The sequence below is a fragment of the Thunnus thynnus genome, chromosome 15 (assembly GCF_963924715.1).
Source record: "Thunnus thynnus chromosome 15, fThuThy2.1, whole genome shotgun sequence".
NCBI classification, from domain to species: Eukaryota; Metazoa; Chordata; class Actinopteri; order Scombriformes; family Scombridae; genus Thunnus; species Thunnus thynnus.
In genome coordinates, this window is record NC_089531.1 from 16498530 (window position 1) to 16518608 (window position 20079).

The 20079-nt window shown below is 41.4% G+C and overlaps 1 protein-coding gene across 4 annotated transcripts in view; it reads left to right on the top strand.

The window, feature by feature from the left end:
- The window catches only part of ripor2 (RHO family interacting cell polarization regulator 2), a 62325-nt gene that overhangs the window by 12373 nt on the left and 29873 nt on the right, over positions 1-20079 (top strand). Inside the window, exon 1 of one of the 4 annotated variants that reach the window (XM_067613033.1) lies at positions 3637-3954. The exons of the other annotated variants lie outside the window; for them this stretch is intronic. The gene's annotated coding sequence lies outside the window, so the exon portion shown is untranslated. Of the gene's footprint in view, positions 1-3636; positions 3955-20079 lie in introns of those variants that run through there. 4 annotated transcript variants of the gene reach the window in all.

Here is a 20079-nt window from a genome sequence, read left to right on the forward strand (position 1 = left end):
TTTTCTCTTTGCTAGTGTGTGTGTGTGCAGGGACTATGTATGTGTGTGCTGGTTCTCCAGTAAATATAGCCGCTAGTCAGGGGCTGTTGATGACAGCCATAATTACAGGCTGAGCTGTTCAGCAGCTGAGAGTCTAGGAGGAAGAGAGAGGTGTGTGCATGTGCGTGCGTGTGTGTGTGTCAGTGCTAGCTGAGGGGCTTATAGAAACCCTACAGAGTTCTCTGAACGTGTTGTACCCAGGGTTTTACAAGAAAATGCACAGAGGAAAGTGAGTGGCAGACTAAGTGTAGTTTCACATTTTGTTGAAATGTAAGTTTGACATTACAACTGATGTCTGATTTCCCAAAGAACATGTAACAGAGTCACAGTACGCAAGCTAGACTTGGATAGAAAAGGACTAGTATGGGGTCGGTTTGGGTGAGTTGTGTGATTGAGTGTATTTGGCAGCCTCAGGTGGGAAAGCTCACTGACAGCAGAACATGCAGAGCTGCAGCTACTAAATCTTTGAACTTTAAGGGGCTGTGAAGAAGGAAGACACCTTCAAAAGTAGAATCTCTCTGCCTTTCTTTAATGGTCCTTTCTCTTGCTCTGTTTCTGGTTTTATTCCTCTCTTTCTTGACTTTCTTCTCTTTCCATCATTAACTTCCTCTTGACTCTTTCCATCCTTTTCGCCACTTTGCCATCATCAAGTCAATCGCTGCCAATTCAGCATTTACTGTATGTTCTTTAACAGCCTTTCTCTGGCAACAACCCTCTGAAGACAGCTTTCTCACTGTCACAGTTGTTTCTTTTTAACTGAGTGTGGCAGTTCACTCTTAAAAGTTTAAAATAATCTTATGTGACATAAGGTCCACTTACTGGCTTTTTCTCATGGTCTACCTCGATGGATAGAGTTTGCTTAGTTCACATTGTGTAACCTAAGTACGGAGCTTCGTCCACCATCCATCCTTCCACTATTTGTATCAACAACAGCTTAATTTCTTACACTGAAGCCACCACTGCTCATTTTTCTTTGTCGGCCTCTATCATCGATGCCTAACCAACAATCTTCTGAAGACAGCTTTATTGTTTTTGGGAGGTATGAATATCCTCCTCATAGCATTTTGTCAAAGCACATAATTATTCTTGTGTGGAAGACGCTACAAATGGTAAATGGACTGCATTTAATAACACCTTTCTATTTTCTTCCAACCAGTCAAAGTGCCTTACAGTACATGTCAACATTCACCCACTAACACACATGTTGATACACTGATGGCAGAGGCTGCCATGCAAGGTGCCAACCTGCTCATCAGGATCTAATCTAATGCACATTCACACACAGTCACTCCATGCAGCCATTGGGAGCAGTTTGGGGTTCAATATATTGCCCAAGAACACTTTGACATGCAGACTGGAGGAGCTGGTGGATCGAACTGCCGATTGTCTGATCAGTAGACGTCCGGCTCTACATCCTGAGCCACAGCCGCCCTAAATAGTGCTGCAACTGTCATTTTGTCAATAAAATGTCAGAAGACATTTAAAAATGCACATTATATATTAATGTCTCCAGAGATATTCAGTTTACTGTCATGTATGACACACAAAAGCTTCAAATCCTCATATTAGAGAAGCAGAAAACAGCACAATAGTTGGCATTTTTCTTTAAAAACAACTAAAACAAGTATTTGATTATCAAAATAGTTGCTGATTAATTATCTGTTGATTGACTCGATTATTCAACTAATTGTTGCAGTTCTAGTTACAAAGTCAGTTTACTTGCCAATAGTCAATCCCGGAAGCAGGATCAGAGGTGACTGCATGAAAAATCCCCGAACCTTCCCTTTAAAATTAATCATATCAACGAGTCATTATGAAATCCTTTCCTCTACTAATATCAAACTGATGGATTAAAAGGGACAAGCCATTTTCTGCTCCCTTTGCTTCTTGGAAGGGCGAGTTGAATTGGATTTGTATGGACTCAGCGGAACAGCATATCCACTTATGGAGGGCAATTACGCTGGCAGGAGAACTTCAAGACGAGTCACTCTTCATAATACCAAGTCATCCTGCAGAAATGGATTTTCCCGCCGCCCTCAAATAGCAGCACCTGTGTGTTTCATGCTGTTTGTTGTTCCTAAAGATGGAGGTGTTTGTCTTTTTCATGGTTCCCTTCTGTGTAATTCAATCTGTTTGTCGCTTGCTGTCCAGGGAAAAGCAATCGCGGGAAACCCAGTTGAGGCAAACGGATTGGAGAGGTAATTTTGAAAAAGTCCCTGTTGTTAAGCTCTGTAATCACAGATAATCACACCATCATTTTCCCAACCTGTCAATGCATTTACAAGGACAGGTGAAACTTTTTTTGTGCTCTGGTAGAACGCTTGCGGAGTGACGCTGGTTGTACTGTTCCCCAGCAAAAGTTGGGTTTATTGTCAAAGTGAACATGGAAAGTCTACATTTAAACCTTACAAGGCTGCAAAAGCATCAGCTGCTGTCCAGAAAACAGCAAGCGAAGAGAAATGTTAGAGACAGTTCATAAGGTGACAGCTGGTACAATCTGGTGCTCAGACGTGGATTCACCCCGGAGGCCAGTCTGGTTTGCAGTGTAGCAGGGAAGGACCAGCTAATGCCTGTGGCAATACAATATATATACTATATATATATATATGTGTGTGTGTGTGTGTGTGTGTGTGTGTGTGAGGGTGTGCAGGGGCATAGAGGAAACAGACGTCATGTCCCCAATAGTTTTGGCTCCAGGGGGTTTGAGTCATTTGAAGTAGTTTTTACATTCTACAATCAGCACATTTAACATTTTAAATGTCCTCACAAGTCTTTAATTTAAGGTTTTTTTCTTAGAACTCACATTATATATTATATAACTGATTAACATGTGAATGTACAATAAATAAAACAAATTGAAATAGATATATGATACATTTGACCAGTTTTAGGCCAAGATAAAACAAGATTATTTCAAAATCACGATTAGGTGAGTCAGGGGATAAAATTCGTCGTTGAAGTACCGTCCAGCCTCTGTAGAGAGAGAAAGAGGGAGGGGGAGGGAGAGGGGGGGAGACACAGGAGAGACACAGAGAAGCACAATAATAACAGCAATCATAATAATAATAATAATAGAAATATGACTAATAATAACAATAATAGCAGGTGTGGGCGTCAAGCAGGACCATGGCAGAGCGGGGTCTGCAGGAGCTTCCGGTGCCCTTGGTCCCCATTATGTAAATAATTACATTTTAGTGAATTGATTTGTTCATTTGCATGAAAAAAGTAATAATGATAATAAAATCCAATTTAGCTTTGGCAATAAAGTCACTTCAATAGAGCTCATTTGATGTGATTTTCAGAGACAGACAGACAAAGAGAAAGAGATCGGACACACTCCAAGCTTGATTCATGCTTCATATACACACACACACACACACGCACACACGCACGCACACAATCTCTCTCTCTCTCTCTCTCTCTCTCACTCTCACACACACACACACACACACACACACACACACACACGCACACACACACACACACAGAGGGAAAGTAGGGGGGTACTAAAACAGACTGACCCCGCCCTCTTTGTGACATCCTCAGCCTCTCATTGGCTCTCCGTTGTTCAGGAGGGGCGCTGCAAACACAAACAGGAATGTGTGTGAAGGGGGTTCAGTGTTTGCTCTGCACAGCGGCTGCTGCTCCTCTTATCTTGGGAGGGAAACAAACGTCGAACATCCATTACTCATCGGGGCGACTGATTTATCGCTCTGGACTGGGGACTGAGAGATTTCTTTCTTCTGATTTGCATCGTGAACAGCAGTGAGATCCGTTCGTTAAAAAAAAGCGAAAACGCACTTTTTTTTATTGTTGTTGTTGCCCCCCCACTCTTCACACGCAAGGATGGAGAGGCGCAGGTAGACGGGCAGCAGAGACGCCGCTGAGGAGACACTTGTGTGAAGTTTTGCAGAGGTGAGTGAAAGCATCATGCGGTGCATCTTTGCGGACAATAAAACAGGCTTGTGTGGTGAGAAGTCTATATATGGTGCGCTCATTCAGAAAAAAAAACACTGGGGAAAGGCTTGTTCTCCGGGGCAGTAGGTTAGTGGATCATAGCGTGAACTGAGGATGCAACTCCGAGGAGAATAAACTCACATGAACCACAAATATTAGATTTTTTTTTATTGCTGAGTAGAGTTTGCCCTCTTGCGTTTTGACTTTGCGTTTTGCTCGGGGTCACTCAGTAATATAATAAGTTACATGAGGTCATGCTTTTGTTAAAACATACATCATTTTTGTTAGTAATGCTGCTATTTGCTGTATATAATTGTACCGAATTTTCTTATGCTTTCAATCCCTTTATGCTTTTGCATGATTGGTCTATTTTTTCCTGTTTTCTGGCTGTGACAGATCATGTGCTGTGAGTAATGTTTGGCCTTGAGGTGGTTTTTGTTTCCTGCACACATGTGAAATAAGTTTGATTTGGGGAAACGTCATGTGAAGCTTCCGTCACTGTGTTTATGTGTGTATCCGTGGGTGTGTACTTTTCCTCATGACACAGACAGCAAGAGATACACACACACACACACTCTCTCTCTGTGAAACATGAGAAAAGTAGGCCAGTGATTTTAAAAATGCCCCTTCAGGTTTGTTGGGGAGGGTCAAAGGGCATTGGTCTTTTGTGATGTATTGTACGCTGATACCACCCACAGTGGATCTGCCAGCTGAACTAGAGCAGATAAACACAGCAGCCTGTCTGTGCAGTGAGCAGGCTCTGCTGCTCTGTTAGGAGATATTTACAGTGGTTAGCAGCTTTCCACCTGCCAGATGGTCTGCAAATCACTTTAAAAACACCCCTACCTGCTCAGAGAAGAGTGTGAATGCCTTTTAAAATCTCCTCCAACTGAGCGGATGTTATCTTTTCAGCTGTGTGTCTTCCAAGCCGATCAAAGACAGTAATTTGTCAAGGTCGGCCAGATCTAATACATTTGGAAATAAAAACAAAACAAATCTTGCACCCGCACAACTGAGCAACTTGCAGTGAGGCTTTTCCCCCGCCTGCTCAAAAAAAAAAAAAAAGGCGTTTTCAGGGCTAAATGCTCTTTCTGTGCAGCGCCAGGCTGACTTTGATATGGTTAAGTGGAAGTGCTTTGCTTCCCTGCCAGCCTGTTTGGGCCATGGTTAAGCTGTTTGAAGGGGGCTGGAGACGAGGGGGTAGTGTGCTCGTGCCAAGCCGAGACGGGCTGCAGGGATGCTAGACCAGCGTCTGTTCCCAGACTCTCACACAAGCTCTCCCTCACCTTCTCTCTACTCAACCCCAGCCGGCTTTTCATTCCCTGCATCTGCTCCCTCAGTCTCACCCCGCTTCTTTCTTCTCTCTGTCTCTCTCTCTCTCTCTCTCTCTCTCTGTCTTTCACTTTCTCTGTCTCACACATGCAGGGACAAGTGTGCACACACACACACACACTCATTTCCTCCTCTTTCTCTCCAAAGCCTCATTAAAGAAATTATGACTGTGCGGTTTGGAGGAAATTCAGACGCTTTTGTTGTTTTGTTGGGTTTTTTCCCCAAACTACTTAAATACAATACTGCAAGTATGACGTGAACTGAATGTGGTTTTAAAGGATCCCAGCATCACCTGAACACTTGTGAGTAGAGTAACCTTGTGCTGCAACAAACAAATATTTTCATTATTGATTTAATCTGCTGAGTATTTTCTCGAGTTATCATAAAATTTATACTAAAAAATGCCTATCACAGTTTCCCAGAGTCCAAAGTGAAGTCTTCAAATGTCTTGTTTTGTCTGACCAACAGTCCAAAACCTAAAAATATTTATTTTATCATCATATAAGACAAACAAAAGCAGCAAATCTTCACGTATGAGAAGCCTGAACCAGAGAAAATGCGGCATTTGCGCATGAGAAATGATTTTATCGGTTAATTGATAGTTCCAGCTCTAGAGTGACCTCATTGGCCGTCTCACCCATCTAATTCAATGACAGCAGACTAGAGGATTAAAGGATAGGTTCACAGTTTTCTATCTTTCTTTCTGTATTTCTGCCTGTCTTAAAAAGATAGTGAGGTTCCCAAATGAACATTTAAGCAGGTTTTCTTGCTGTAATCATTCCTCCTGTTCAGATTCACTCCAAATGCGCTTACAACGTAAGCGATGAGGGACAAAATCCATGATCCACGAGCAAAAGTGCATTAAAAAGTTTATCTGAAGATAATATGAGGCTTCAGCTGTCTGAGTAAGTCAGATAAAGTGGATATCTTCCACAGTTTCAGCCTTTTTAGTAAAAAAAATCCCTCTTTTTGTCTCGACGGACAGGATAGTAGCGTCATATTATCTTTTGAATAAACCTTTGAACACATTTTTGCGCAGGAGGAGGACTTTGGATTTTGGCACCCATCACTTACATCGTAAGTGCATTGTGAAGTAAGAACAGGAGGAATGATTTCAGCAAGAAGAACGTGTGTCAGTGTTCATATGGGGACCTGACTATTGTTTTAGGACAGACTTGGAAAAACTGTGAACCTATCCTTAAAGGTTATGTAAACGACAAACCTAAAGCTGGAGGAGCATTGTGCTAGTAGCCATCATAAGTGTTTTAGTGCTTTATTGTCCATTGATGTCTCACACGTGGAGTACTTGACCTTTTGCTTCCCTCAGGAACACCCACTGTTCTCGGGAATATTGCTTACGTCAGTATGTATGTGTGTGTGTGTGTGTGTGTGTGTGGGTGGGTGTGTGTATCCACATACATATGTCTTTCCATCTGTGAGAATATTTATGTTGTTTTTTCGGTGGGGCAAAAACGTAGGCCTTGCATTCTTACAGGAGGAGTGTCTCCTTAAAGTTTTCACAGCTGATAGTTATTTCATAAGGCGTGTAGGCTGCAGAAACTTAGAGGGCTCCGCCGGGATGTAGTGAAAGAAATGATTTCACTCTTGTCTGAAGCCTTGGAGGAGGCTTTAACTGCTCTGGATGCACTGTGAGAGTTTAATGATAAAGATGACTTAAATAAGAAAGTCAAATCTCCAGCTGAGTTTCCATGATCCAGGCTCCAAATTTAACTCGACCCTCAGTCTGCGTCTGGGAAGCTGCTTTGATATAACTCATAACTGGCAGCCGGCAAGCGAGAGGTTGATTTTGTTCTGGCTCTTTGATGAAACTTTAATGTTCCCTGCGGGGAAATTGGGTCATTCTGTTCACCGATATAGAAGACAGTGGTTTTGATACATCTGTCACGGTGGATACAAACCAGCGTTATTGTAGAAACAGAATATTTGCAAACCTTTCACACCTTTCTACTGTTTTAACAAGTCTTTTTGTGATTCATCACATGCAGCAACAAACTATCATTTAGATTGTGGTTCAGTGACAACACAGTCCCGTCTGCTCTGACTCAGAGGTTATCTACTCTCAAGATGACTGTGTGGCCTTGCTGCCCTGTCCCAACATGTCCTACATTACAATCACTGCTTCCTCAGAGGGGGGTGGGAGGTATTTTGTGTGTGTTGGGGAATTTCTGGTGTCAAGAAGGTGGGTTGTAGGGTGTTACACTGGGGTTAAGTGGTATGTGGAGGGAGGGGCAGAGGCAGGGAGTGGAGGGTTGACTGGGACAGTGGAGACGGCCAGCTGAAAGGAATGAGGAGTGGTCGGGGGGTGATATCTCGGGGGGTGGGTGGGGGACAGTGGAAAGGGAAAAGGATTTTTTACCCATGCTAGCCGTGTGGCTCTACAGATCGTGAGAGTCGGTTTATGAACTAGTTTGTATGATGTGCTGTACGAAAACGAAATCAAAGGTATTTATAGTTGTTCCAAACAGCTACACTCAAAGGTGGGGAAGAGAGCCGGTCGTCATAAAAAGGTTGGAATGGCACATATTTTCAGAAGATCTCTCCTGGAGGGCATTTCGTAATGTTGCACTTGATCGCTCACATTAAAAGTGACTAAAAAGTGAGCTAGAGAGAAAAGTTTAAAGCCTGGCTCCTTTCTCACCACTGAACAGCTGGTCGATCACGGTGTGAAGTGAGTGTGAATGTTGGATTGTCGGTTTTTGAAAGTTACTTAAATGGCCCTACAATGACCCCCCTCCGATCCGATGTTGGAAAGGTGTGTGGGGAGCGGGTTTCCGTAGCTATTCGACCAACAGACAAGAACTTCTAAGTGCGCTTTGGTCCAGACTGAAATGTCTCAACTGTTGGATAAATAGGTGACTTTTCCTCTAGCGCTACCATGAGGTCGATCTTTTTTGTTTTTAGTGAAATATCTCAAATACTATTGGACAGATTGTCATGAAATTGGGCACATGCATTCATGTCCCTGTTAGGATGTTTCATAATGACCTTGGTGATCCCCTGACTTTTCATCTAAAGCAATATCATCAGGTCAAAATTTCATTTTGTCTTATACTTTGGTTGATGAGCAGATACCTGCAAAACTAACAACTTCCTATCAGGCTAAGTTGTACTTTGTGTTTAGTGCCAATCAATACATGTCAGCATGTTAGCACTGAAGTTAAACTAAAGTTCAAACTAAACTAAAAACTACGATGGGGAACATGCTAAACATCAGCATGTTAGCATTTAGCTCAAAGCACCACTGTCCCTATGTATAGTCTCACAGAGATGCTAGCTTGGCTGGAGACACTTTGTCTTGTTTTTTTAGGTGTGAGACGAGGCCACAAGTTAAAAAGATGAAATGAAAGAATTGAAAAGTCATTCTTGTTTCTGCTCAGTTGTCCTCACAGGTCCCCTGCTTCTTATTTTCTCTCAATCTTTCCTCTGCGTCTCCCTTTCAGCCTCTGAGGACAGAGACTGAAACCATGTACTCTCAGCTCTATATCAATGACGATACCTTCAGTAGCATTAGCCTATAGAATATTTTCTGGGCGCTGAGCCATCCTGGGAGACACCAGAGCCTTTTGGGTCGATGATGAAAGCTCTGCTGCTTAACCGCACTCACACCATTGCCCACCGCCGGTTATGTCACATAAAAGTCAGCGTACAGAGACAAATATGTGCTCGTACAAAATGTGAGTTTGAGTGTGTGTATGTGTCTCTCCTGACCGCATGAGTAAGAGGCAGTGATGTATGAAAAATGATAACCAGAACAATTATGTGCTGCTAATGGACTAATGAGTGCCCAGCTGTGTGTGTGTGTAGGATCTAGAGTGAGTGGTTGCTGGTCTACCCTTGGGTTTTCCATCTTTTATTATAATTATTTTTTCTATCACTTCCCTACTTTCCCTTCATCCTCCTCTGGTTCTTTCTCCAGTCCCTTCCCATCTGTTTCCCCCCCCCCCCTCCCTTCTCCACTCTCCTCCTAGATACAGACGGAGAATTTATGGAGGGGGGCTTTGAACCCATCCTCACCCCTCCTCCTGTTGTCTCTGAACAGATCAGCATAGCATTCTTGGGGTGTGTGTGTGTGTGTGTGCGTGTGTGAGACGGAGGTGTTCCCCATTAATCCTCTCCTCCAACTGTGTGACCATGCTACAGTGCGAGGGGACACTGAACAGGCATGCACCACATGCTCTACACTAGACGTCATGTGCGACACATGATATTTAACACACTGGCACGCACGCACACACACACACACACACACCTCTGGCCGGAGCAGCTGGGAGCTGTAGCAGCATTATGATTGCCATAAGCGTTTTAGGGTCCTAATCTTATAATCTGTCTGTTTTGGTATTTGGTGTGTTCCCTCTGCAGTGTCCAGCAGCTGGAAGAGACACCATTGGACAGACAAATAGATACTTTATTCATCCCCTTGGGGAAATTCAGGTGACCAGCAGCTCACATAATCTGTATTAACATATAACTGTAGATTATAGACAATACACAATAAAGGAAGGTAATGCAGCATGCATAGGGTTAAAAACCAAAATTACTTAAAAGCAAAGAGACTTATACATAAATAAATGAATAAAAGGTGCAAATAAAAAGTGCCACATAGTGCTTGAAGGATTCAGGTCATGACGGTTTTATGTCTGTTTCTTTGTTTGCCTGCATGAGGACAACACGCAGATAACAATTTTGGAGTGTGACACATCCAGTGCCAGCAGTCCTGACAGTTTTCTTCGGTTATTAGTAATAAGTTGTATATGTGGTGTTGAGATTTCTGGGCTGCTGTGATGGGTCTCTCAGCAAATATCAGTGCTGTACTTTTCTGTTTTTAAGCCTCCTGTCTTCTTTATCGCTGCTTGTTTTTCTCTGTTCCCTCTCTGTTTTTTCAGATTCTGTTATTGACTCTTTCTCAGAATACAGAGCGCTGATCACACTTGGTCCTTCTGTCACTTTTTGAGAGGAGACTATTTGCACCTGTGTGATGGGTGTCTTCTATCACAAAGTCAAGACTTTTTTTGAGGAACCGAGAAGTGGGTGTTCTTATTACCCAGCTGCCTCGGGGTGGCCATGACACACAGTTGTGTGATGACAGATGAATTGAGGAGGAGGGGGGGGGGGGGCAGCTCCTTCATCCTGAGGCGAATCGTTGCCAGGATGACTGTTCACCCTTTGAACTGCACTACTCCTCCTGCAACAAAATATGTCATTAAAGGTTGCAGCCGCCCGGTTTGATGATCATTTTTTGGGTGAAATCATAACCAAAATGTCAGCTGTTAGTTTTGCATATGAATTAGCTGGAAATGCAGTGGATACATGTTAGTGCTAAAGCGTCAACATTTCTATATTGATCTATTAATCATGTTGAAGTAATTTATCAAATTTAAATGAAATTTGTGAGAAATTGCAGCACTTTCACATTTGTTCAGACAAAATAAGAGATCGGATGGCAACACTTTGGGTCTCGGCGATCTGCATTTGTTCTTATTTTCTGATGTTTGATAGACAAGACAATTAATAGATTAATTGAAAAATGAATCAAGCCAACCTAGATGTGATACAGCAGGATGCACTGGAGTCACTAAAAGTCAAACCAGACTGGAAGAAATTTGTGAAGAGATGTTTAACATGTCTTTGTTTTAGTTGTTTGGTCATAAAGTTTGTAAAGCAGAGTGTTGCCTGCAAAGATCTCCGTTTCCTTCTGGAAAATTAATGAGGTCAGGACTGAGGAAAACACAGGAGTTAGTACTCTAGATATTAGAGTTTTGGACCCAGAAATTACTTGTTTGGCAGCTAAACACTTGGATTATGTTGGTTATGATTATGTTGCACAAGATTCATCCTGTATATCCTTTTCTGTGATTATTATGATGAACCAGAAACGAGAAAACACACTTTAAGTGATTCAGCTGCACGTCCTTTGCAAGCACTTACCCTTAATGGCAGGAAAATAGGAAGATATTTCAAGAAATAACATTCAACATATGGAGGTGCCCTCAGTTTGAAGCACAAGGCTAAAGCACGCTGTGTGTTTGAGTGGCACTTGACCCTTTTTTTTTTGCATGTGCTCCCCTTTCTCTCCCCTTCCATCTTCCCTGCCTGTCTTGATTTTATACCGCAGATAAAAGCTGACAAGCCATGAAAAATAGCAAGAAAATGGCAGTAATCCATACAGGAGAACACACTGGGACCAGATGTGCGGTACAAGTGTATGTGGACAGCTGTGGGGAGAGGTTGGGCTGGTGAGCAAGCAGGTGAATGAGTTCACATGATGATAGGATTTTAAATGGCACATTGGATGACAGTGCGTCAGTGTCTTATCTGTAGCATCATGCACAGATGTACTGACTTGCTTGTTTTCTCCGTCAGTCTCTGAATCATCCTTGTTTCTGTCACAGTTTCTGTGTGTGTGAATGTCGCTGCTATTCTTTGTTTTTGCTGTTTCATTCTCTACTGAACTCTGCAGCTCCAACCAAAAATCATCATGTAACTAACACCGATCGCTGGGACTTTTAATTAGTCTATGTGCTTGTGTGTTTTTTTACAACTTGGCTGTGTAGAGTGTTTAAGTCTCAGTCTAATGGTTCACAAGTGGTCGTGGGAGCAGATTTTCAAAATGCACTTCATATCTACTCAGGGCTGCACCCCCCTGCTGAGTCTTTACTCCAGACAGCATGCTAATCTCCACAGTTAGTTGAAATATTTAACTGTGAAACCACAGTTTAGGGAAAAAGGCACAATTGTCCCCTCAAGAGTATTCCTCTGCCAGCAAGAGCTCATTTCAGGAACACGTGGAAGCGTCTTTCACTTGTCATTTTCCTCTCTTGGTTCAGCCTTTTTTTTTTCTCCTGCAGTTTGTTTTTCCTCTTCGTTCAGCCACTCTGTAATTTGTTATTCTGTTGTTAACATTATGGTAATGATTTAGTTAAGGCTGCGAGAGAAATGTGTGGGACAGAAAATCCACCGTGACTTCTGTTTTGTAAATCACACCCACAGTGTTTGATGTTTTTCTGGCAAGAGAGAGACTCTACATTTATGTCTGTCCTATGAAACGAATATAAGCAGAAAGCATTAGAAACAAAAGACAGTGAATGTAGGCCATAGGTTGTTTATTTGAATTCTGTCATGGAAAAATCAAATCCAAATGTAGTGTAAATTGCTGTATTTCCTAAACTTAATTAAAAAGACAGTGCAGAATGTGTTTCTTACATCTAATGCCCTTTAAATCATTTGAATCCTCCACTAAAAATTCTTCATTTAAGAAAATCTAGCTCATGGTTTAGAAATTAGTTATTTCCTAGCTGCTAGTCATCCATTAACACACCTCAAATCCTGCCGCCTCGCCAGCTGATACAGTATAGTTATGAACTAAGACAAACTCTGTATCTAACCGGCTGTTTTCACACAGAGCCGCTACAATACTCTGACCTTCTATCATCACAGTAGCTGCTATCAGTGAAAAGAATGTGGTCTTTTCTTACTAAAAATAACAAATGGAGCTGAAATAACCAAAGTAATCCTGTTTATATGGTAACTGCATTCCAGCGCTGCAGCATAGGTGGTCATTTTCAATCAGAGTCACACATAATGGACAAATCAGAAGAAGAAGTAGTGCGAGTGGAGAAACTGGTTTTCATGCTGACCCAAATGCTGGGGGCGTTAATATGTCAATCAGACATTTATTAGAGCAATATGCATGACACATTGTGAAGAGAAGAGATAGAAAAATAGTGGGGGTGGAGATAAGAGGACGTTATTTCAGTCTGTGAATAGAAATACAGCCGGAAATACTTTAGCACTGTTGGTGATGTGTGATGCGTTTCCAGGCCCATGCTGTTTCTAGTTGGTGTAATTTTGTCGCTTCTATAGCAAAATATAGACAATGTGACACCACAAAATATTTTCAGTGCAGCAATAAGATGTTTGATTAGGGGAAAAGTTACCCTGCTGGTACCTGCATGTAAAAAAGACACATGAATGAAAAAATGTACACTTGTTCTCTTGGGGAATGTAGGAAATTGTTCATTTAAAGCTACACCCAGCATCACTGATTAGTTAGGTCAACAGTGATGTCACGGTGTACTTGACACACCCTGGAGTTCACTTCTACAGTTGAAGCACTGAAGTTCGGCAAAAACATGAAACACATTTTCAGGCGGTATGAACTCTTCAAGCAGAGGTTGGCAAGACAGCTTGATGGGAAGTGGGTTAAGTAAAAACATACATTGTAGCGCTTCATCACAGAATAACTCCTCAACTCACTCCTTAACTGACCATCACAGATTAATCATTATTTTTATTACTGATTGATCATTTATGTCATTGTTTAAGCTAAAATGCTGAAAATTCTCTTGATTTCCTCTGTTTCAAATGTTGATTTCGACTCTTTCCTCATTTTATATCCATGTAATATGAATAACTTTGGGTTTTGGACTGTTGGTCAACTTGGTTGGACAAACAACATTTCTAGACATCACCTTGGCCTTTTAGCACATTGTAATTCTGCAAAATTGCAATATTGACTGGTAATGTCATTCAAAGGTTTTCTAGAAAAGGGATCCTCGTGTCCAGAAAATCCTTGCAGCCAAACTGAAATCTGGACATTTATATTCGATAGGCTGTGCTTTATACTACCACTTGATGTTTTTATTGTGATATGGTTTATTTATAATCCCCGTTGTTTGATACTGAGTTGATCATCTTGGTGAAATTAAGTACATAGATGTAAATAGTGTCCGAGCATCTTGCTGTCCAACGTTGGCACTTTGCATGAAAAGTGTTTATTTCAGCATTTAATTACAGTGTTGTCAGTGTGTTGATGCTCAAGTTGGTTAAAAAGATACACTATGTGCTTGCGGTTTAAGCCGCTGTCTCACAGCTGCTGGTGCTGGTGATGCTTTCTACTGTACTGTCTAATAATGTATAAATGTCATAAAAATAATCTTTGAGACCATTAATCTGGATTGTACATTTACTGGTGTGGCTTACAGTTCTCACAAGTGATTACACGCTGCTCTCCACTGCTGAAATGTCAGTGGCAGCTGCCTGAATGTAACTTTAGCCCAGACATGCCTCAGTTAATCTGGTCATCTGTACATTTAAATGCCACTCCATATCCTGGCCTTAATTTCTCCTGCGTGCACTGCCCCACGAGGACACTGATGACCTATAATTAGAATAGAGTGACTATCGTAATTCAACATTATGTGGGGAAATCTCTCTCTCTCACACACACACACACACGCACGCGCACACACACACACACACACACACACACACACACACTGGGGTGCAAAGATAAGGAATTGAAAATGTCACTGAGGTGGAGAGAAACGAGCCTTGGTTCTTGCTAAGTAAGATGGATCAAAAGAAGAATATCAAGAACACTTATCTGATGAAAGTGACAAGAATGACCTAAAATATTTAGAGCCTTGAAAACTCATATCAGAAATTCTGAATCCAGATTAATGTTTGTGTGTGTACGTTTTGTCTGTGTATGTTTTGTGCATTTCTGCTTGTTGGTGACATTTTTGACCTGTCTCGACTTTCTTGTGATGTGATTTACACTGACCCTCTTTCACGCACACACAAACACACTTTGGCACTCATACAACAGTCACATCCCCTCTTTAATACACATCAAGCTCCCAATCAGTTGGTAAAACTGTTTAACTGCATCAGATGACTAAGCTGTCTGTCAGCTGATTGCTGTTGATATTATTTATAGAGTCTAGACCAGTTTAATGTTGACCTGATAAAGCATTGGTTGTTTTTTTGATAAATCTTGTGCCATGGGAGGATGTCAGAGATCAGGAGAGTCAGATTATTTGGGTCAGGATGTCCGGCAACTTGATTATTTTTGGTCAGAGAAATGTCCTGATGTGCAGGGAACTCGGTCAAGCTGAAGAGAGCAAGAAATTATTATTTTAAGTTGTAATAAACAAACATTTTCTGTTTGTATCATTCTTCTCATCTAACTCTCAGCAAGAAAGCAAACAAGAGAATTTCCCAAAATGTTGAACTATTACTTTAAACAAAGTAACTTTTTTCTGTTTAAATCAAATCTCTGGCCAAATTCACAAAGTCTTTCTTGTTTTTCACTGTTTGGGGTCACACAGGCTGACTCATTTGTGTTCCTTCAGGATTTTTTTTCACCATTGTGTCCACTCAGCAGGACGGTTATAAAGAGGCATTGTTCACATCTGTAGAGCTGACTATTGACCAAGCTATTGATTCTTTTTGCACCTGAGGTATCCTCCTCGCTGCATACCAGCATCACACAGGACATGTTGAAGTTTTTCTAATGCCCATTGTTTATTTTTGTGTGTTCTGTGTGTGTGATGGGATTCATGCAACCACAAGCAGATGAAACTAAGTCTTTAGGCAGTTTAAAAATGTTATTAATCATCCTTCAGATGACTGACTGGAGGTGTGCAGCCATAACAGGCTCTCTATTCTCAGGTTCAAAGCGTTTGGTGAATTCCTTACTGTCACCGGGTCATGTTGTTTACAACATCTCCCTCTGTGTGTGTGTGTGTGTGCGTGCGTGTGTGTGTGTGTGTGTGTGTGTGTGTGTGTGTGTGTGTGTGTGTGTGTGTGTGTGTGTGTGCGTGGACATGTGGATATGTGGATATGTTTTTCATGTGCGTAGCCAGAGTGAGATTAGTTTACACTTTTGCAGTGATTTACATTCATAATGTTTATCTTTGAGTTTTTAAGTATGAATTGACATAAAACTCTTAAAGCTGCTATAATGAATATTTTTATATTAACAATGGATCACATGATTACTTGTATGTGAATTGGGCTGTAGTGATTAACCCACAGAGATTAATACACCTGAGGTTCCCATTGGCTCTATGGAGCTTTTTAGCTTCTTTTAGCTCTTTGTTTTGGTTTTCTGACCCACATCTTTACTGTTTTGTTCACTCTAACCAGCGTTGTTCTTGTATTTCCTGCAAAAAAGCTCTTAAAACTCACTATACGTTACATGTCTAGTACCAAAGCTTGTAGCTGGTGAACATAGTGGAGCATTTAGCTGCTAAAGTGACAGATATTTCTTTTAGGAATTGGTGGAGACCAAAAACAGAGCTAAAAGGAGAGTGAATATTGGACTAACGTTCATCAGGTGATCAGAAACACGACTCCAGAGTAATGTTAATGTTGTTTTGTGTCTGCTGGATGTGTACATGCAACTGTTTGCTAAGAAGCTCACCCTTTCAGCTTGAAAGGTGATGATGTGTTTATAGCATGCATTCACTGCTAAATCAGTGTCACATTTTACCCCTTTTCAGTCAAACACAGAGAAAACTGAGCTGACTATTCTGTAAACCATCCTTACCATTAAAGGTGTTTCATCGCCACCTCACAAGGCACTATCATCCTAAAACAGCTCCTTTCCTGCCTCTTAGTCCCTTTGTGTAGTCTTTTAGTGAAGATGAATAAGCACTCCTTCCTCAAGAGGAACTTGTACTTTTCCTCCGCTCAGGGCTCACACTGAGGATAATGACGCTTTCTGTTCCTGAAGCCATTTTGCTCGGTAAAACCAGCTATAAATGGCCAAATCCTGAATTCAGTTAAAAAGCAATATCGTGAGTTTTCTGCTGTACAGTACTGTAGAATCACATTTGCCTGTGCGGTGTTCTGGTGTCACCTTTCGTAAACATGATTGTGCTTGTGACTGTGTGTGTTCTGCAGGCAGATTTGTTGGTGTCACACGCTTTACCTGCAGGGAATTTGGGATTTAAAACTTGTTCTTTCCAAGATGGTCACCAGGTTAATGGGACACGTAAAGTGAGTGGGATTAGACATGCTGCCTTTAATCTCAAAACTAATGGTTTTATGCATGCAAGGGATTATGTAGACAATCTGCAGGAGCTGTAGTTGAAATTTCAAGATGGCTTACTGCAAGTCTTAAATCTTCACTTGTTCATTTAGTTGATTTGTAGAAATAAAAGTGTACCAAGTAGACCAAAATGAAGCCACTTCTTTGGCTGTGGTCAAGACTTGAGTTGAGACAATTATACGATTAAAACTTAAATTATTGTAAACTAAATATCTTTGGGTTTTGGACTGATGGTTAGACACAAAATGCAATTAGAATATGTTTCCTCTAGGAAATTGTGTGGTCAAATTTCACAGCTTTCTTATGTTTGATAGACCAAGATTAATCATTTAATTAAGGAAATACTGGAAAATTATTGTTAGTTGTAGCCCTAGTCAAGACATTTGAGAGGATAATAGCAATCTGTTTAAAACAAAACTTCAAATGAAGCTTTGGCAGGTGTCTCATACTCTTGTTTTCAATTTCACACAGAATTACAGGAAAAGAGAAAGAAACAATATTGTACGTTTTGGCTCAGATATAGCAGCCAGCAGCCAGTTTTAGCCCAGTTTGGAGCGGCACCAGCAGTTACCCTCCTCACTGAACCAGTTCACACAAACATGGACTCTGTGTGGGATAACTGAGCAGCATTCAGGCGCGTGCTTACGACCTGCAGGGTGTGTTGGAACATGTTACTCCATTTCCAGTCATATATATACAGTATATCATCACTCTAATCGGTTGGATTTGCTCTGTTTCAACAGAAGTGTGATTGTTTGTATTTTCTAACAAGCCTTCTGCATCTTTTTATACACTTCTATTCTGTTTTGCATAATAGCTCTCATCATCTCCTGCCTGCCTTATTCTCTAATTTCTTCCTATTTTTGTCTTCACATTCTGTCACATAAGAAAGGAATAAAATTAGAAAGAATGAAAAGAGGCTTAAGGATGCTTTTGATCAAGTTCTTGCCACTTGCACATTTTAGAACATCTGTAACTGATCTGAAAATGAAAACAGCTTTTTCCAGATGAAGGATTGGTGCTTTAAAAGCCTCGGCCCTGTAACACGAGGGTGTGTGTCCTACTTCTTGGCAGTTGGCTCATAGCCGTTGTTTTACGTAAGACACTTCATCCCATTTTGTCTGCTGTTGCCATGGCGAGGCTAATTTATACAGGCATTAAGAATTAGGCTCCTGTTGTTAACATGCACTGCAGGCTGACACTGGTTTTACACATAAATACACACTCAGAAACGTGCACGCACACACACACACACACACTCTCAGAGGATTAGTCAAGTGTGTGTTTATGTGCGTGCAGCTGATTGTGAGTTTGGGCGAGACGCTTAACAGCAGACAAGGAACTCAGACTGATTGATGTGATTATTAGCGTGAAGAATTGAAAGAGCTGTGCAGCAGTGTTTGTTTACATAAACTGAATATAGTTCTTGAATATTGCATCCATATTGCGACCTAAATAACTGCAGTAAGACCCTTTGACGGTTCGGTTCCAAATGAATTCTTGAGCTGTTAGTTTGTGGTGGGAACATGATTCAACCTCAATCCGACCCAACTACTATGTGTACTCTGAAAGTTTGAGCTAAACTGCTCTTGCAGCCAGGTACGCTTTGCATACTGGGATGTGGACGAGCAAAATCAGCTAACAGCTAGCCGGAGAATGAATCAAGATGCAACCTGAACTAGTGCAAAGAGGTATGTTGCATTTTTGATATCAGGGCAGACAGGACCTTCTTCCCGTGTTCATGTGTTCGCTCCTGCTACAGACACAACTAACCATTGATTGGCGTCAACATCCTCATGTGGCTTTGGATTTTTGTCTGTGTGAAAAGAAACCAGCAAATAGATATCAGATGTCCTGCTCTCTCATGCCAGTCGCCCCTCGCTAACCTGTGTGTGTGTGCTTCTTCTTGAATGTATCATTTGTCCACTCTTGCGTCAAGCCACAGCTAAGAATACTGATCAATCCAATGCTCACATATTCCACAGAACAACACTCACGCACCTCGTCCAGGGCATTTCAGGCTATTTGTGTGTGAACGCCAGAGAAGAAAGGCCAGTGAATGGACTGACTGGCAGCGGTATTCAACACGGGTAACGGCTGGCACCAAACCAGAACACGAAACGAGTTGGCATTGTTGTTCTCGCTCTGAAAGGCTCTTTAGACGAGATGAGCGGTGACACTAAGAGGTGCGGAGGAAAGGTTTTTATGATTCAGTGGCTGAACTCAGTATGTGTGTGTGCATTGGGAACACTGATTTCAATGTGTAGTTTGTTTTGAAACTGGCTTGCTGAGGCTGGGAAAGGTTTTTGGGACATTTTGCCAAAATATCTTCTTCAAGAACAAATAAAAAAAGAAAGAAAAATAGAAGGGAACCTATTTTTACTCTCGAGTTGTTGGCCAATTCTTCCTATTAATAGAAAACAGAAACATGAAAAATCACTCATGTAATATATTTAATCAGATTTGCCAGACACAAACAGCTGATGTTCATCTAATATATTTGTAGCAGCTGGATAAACGTCCACAGCTTGGATACAGATGCTGCAGATGTTGTGCCAAGAAAGCATATGTTTTTATATCTGAAACACAGGTATTAGCATCTGAGGGAAGAGAAGATGATTATCTTTTTATAAAGTGCCACATTTATCGAGCAGTGATAAATGAATGTAGGGCAAACACTGAGTATATTTCATACACGTTCTCCGCCTTGAACCCAGCATCAGATTTTAGTTTACGCACTGTAGTAAATATAGAGTTATTTCCCCTGTTTGAGTGCTGTTCCTGTAAAATATATATATTTTTACCTCTGATGACAGTTGTACTCAGCGTTATTCACTTGAGTCCTCGTCACGGGCAGAACTACACTCTTGTACCATTTCGGGAACATCAGTATA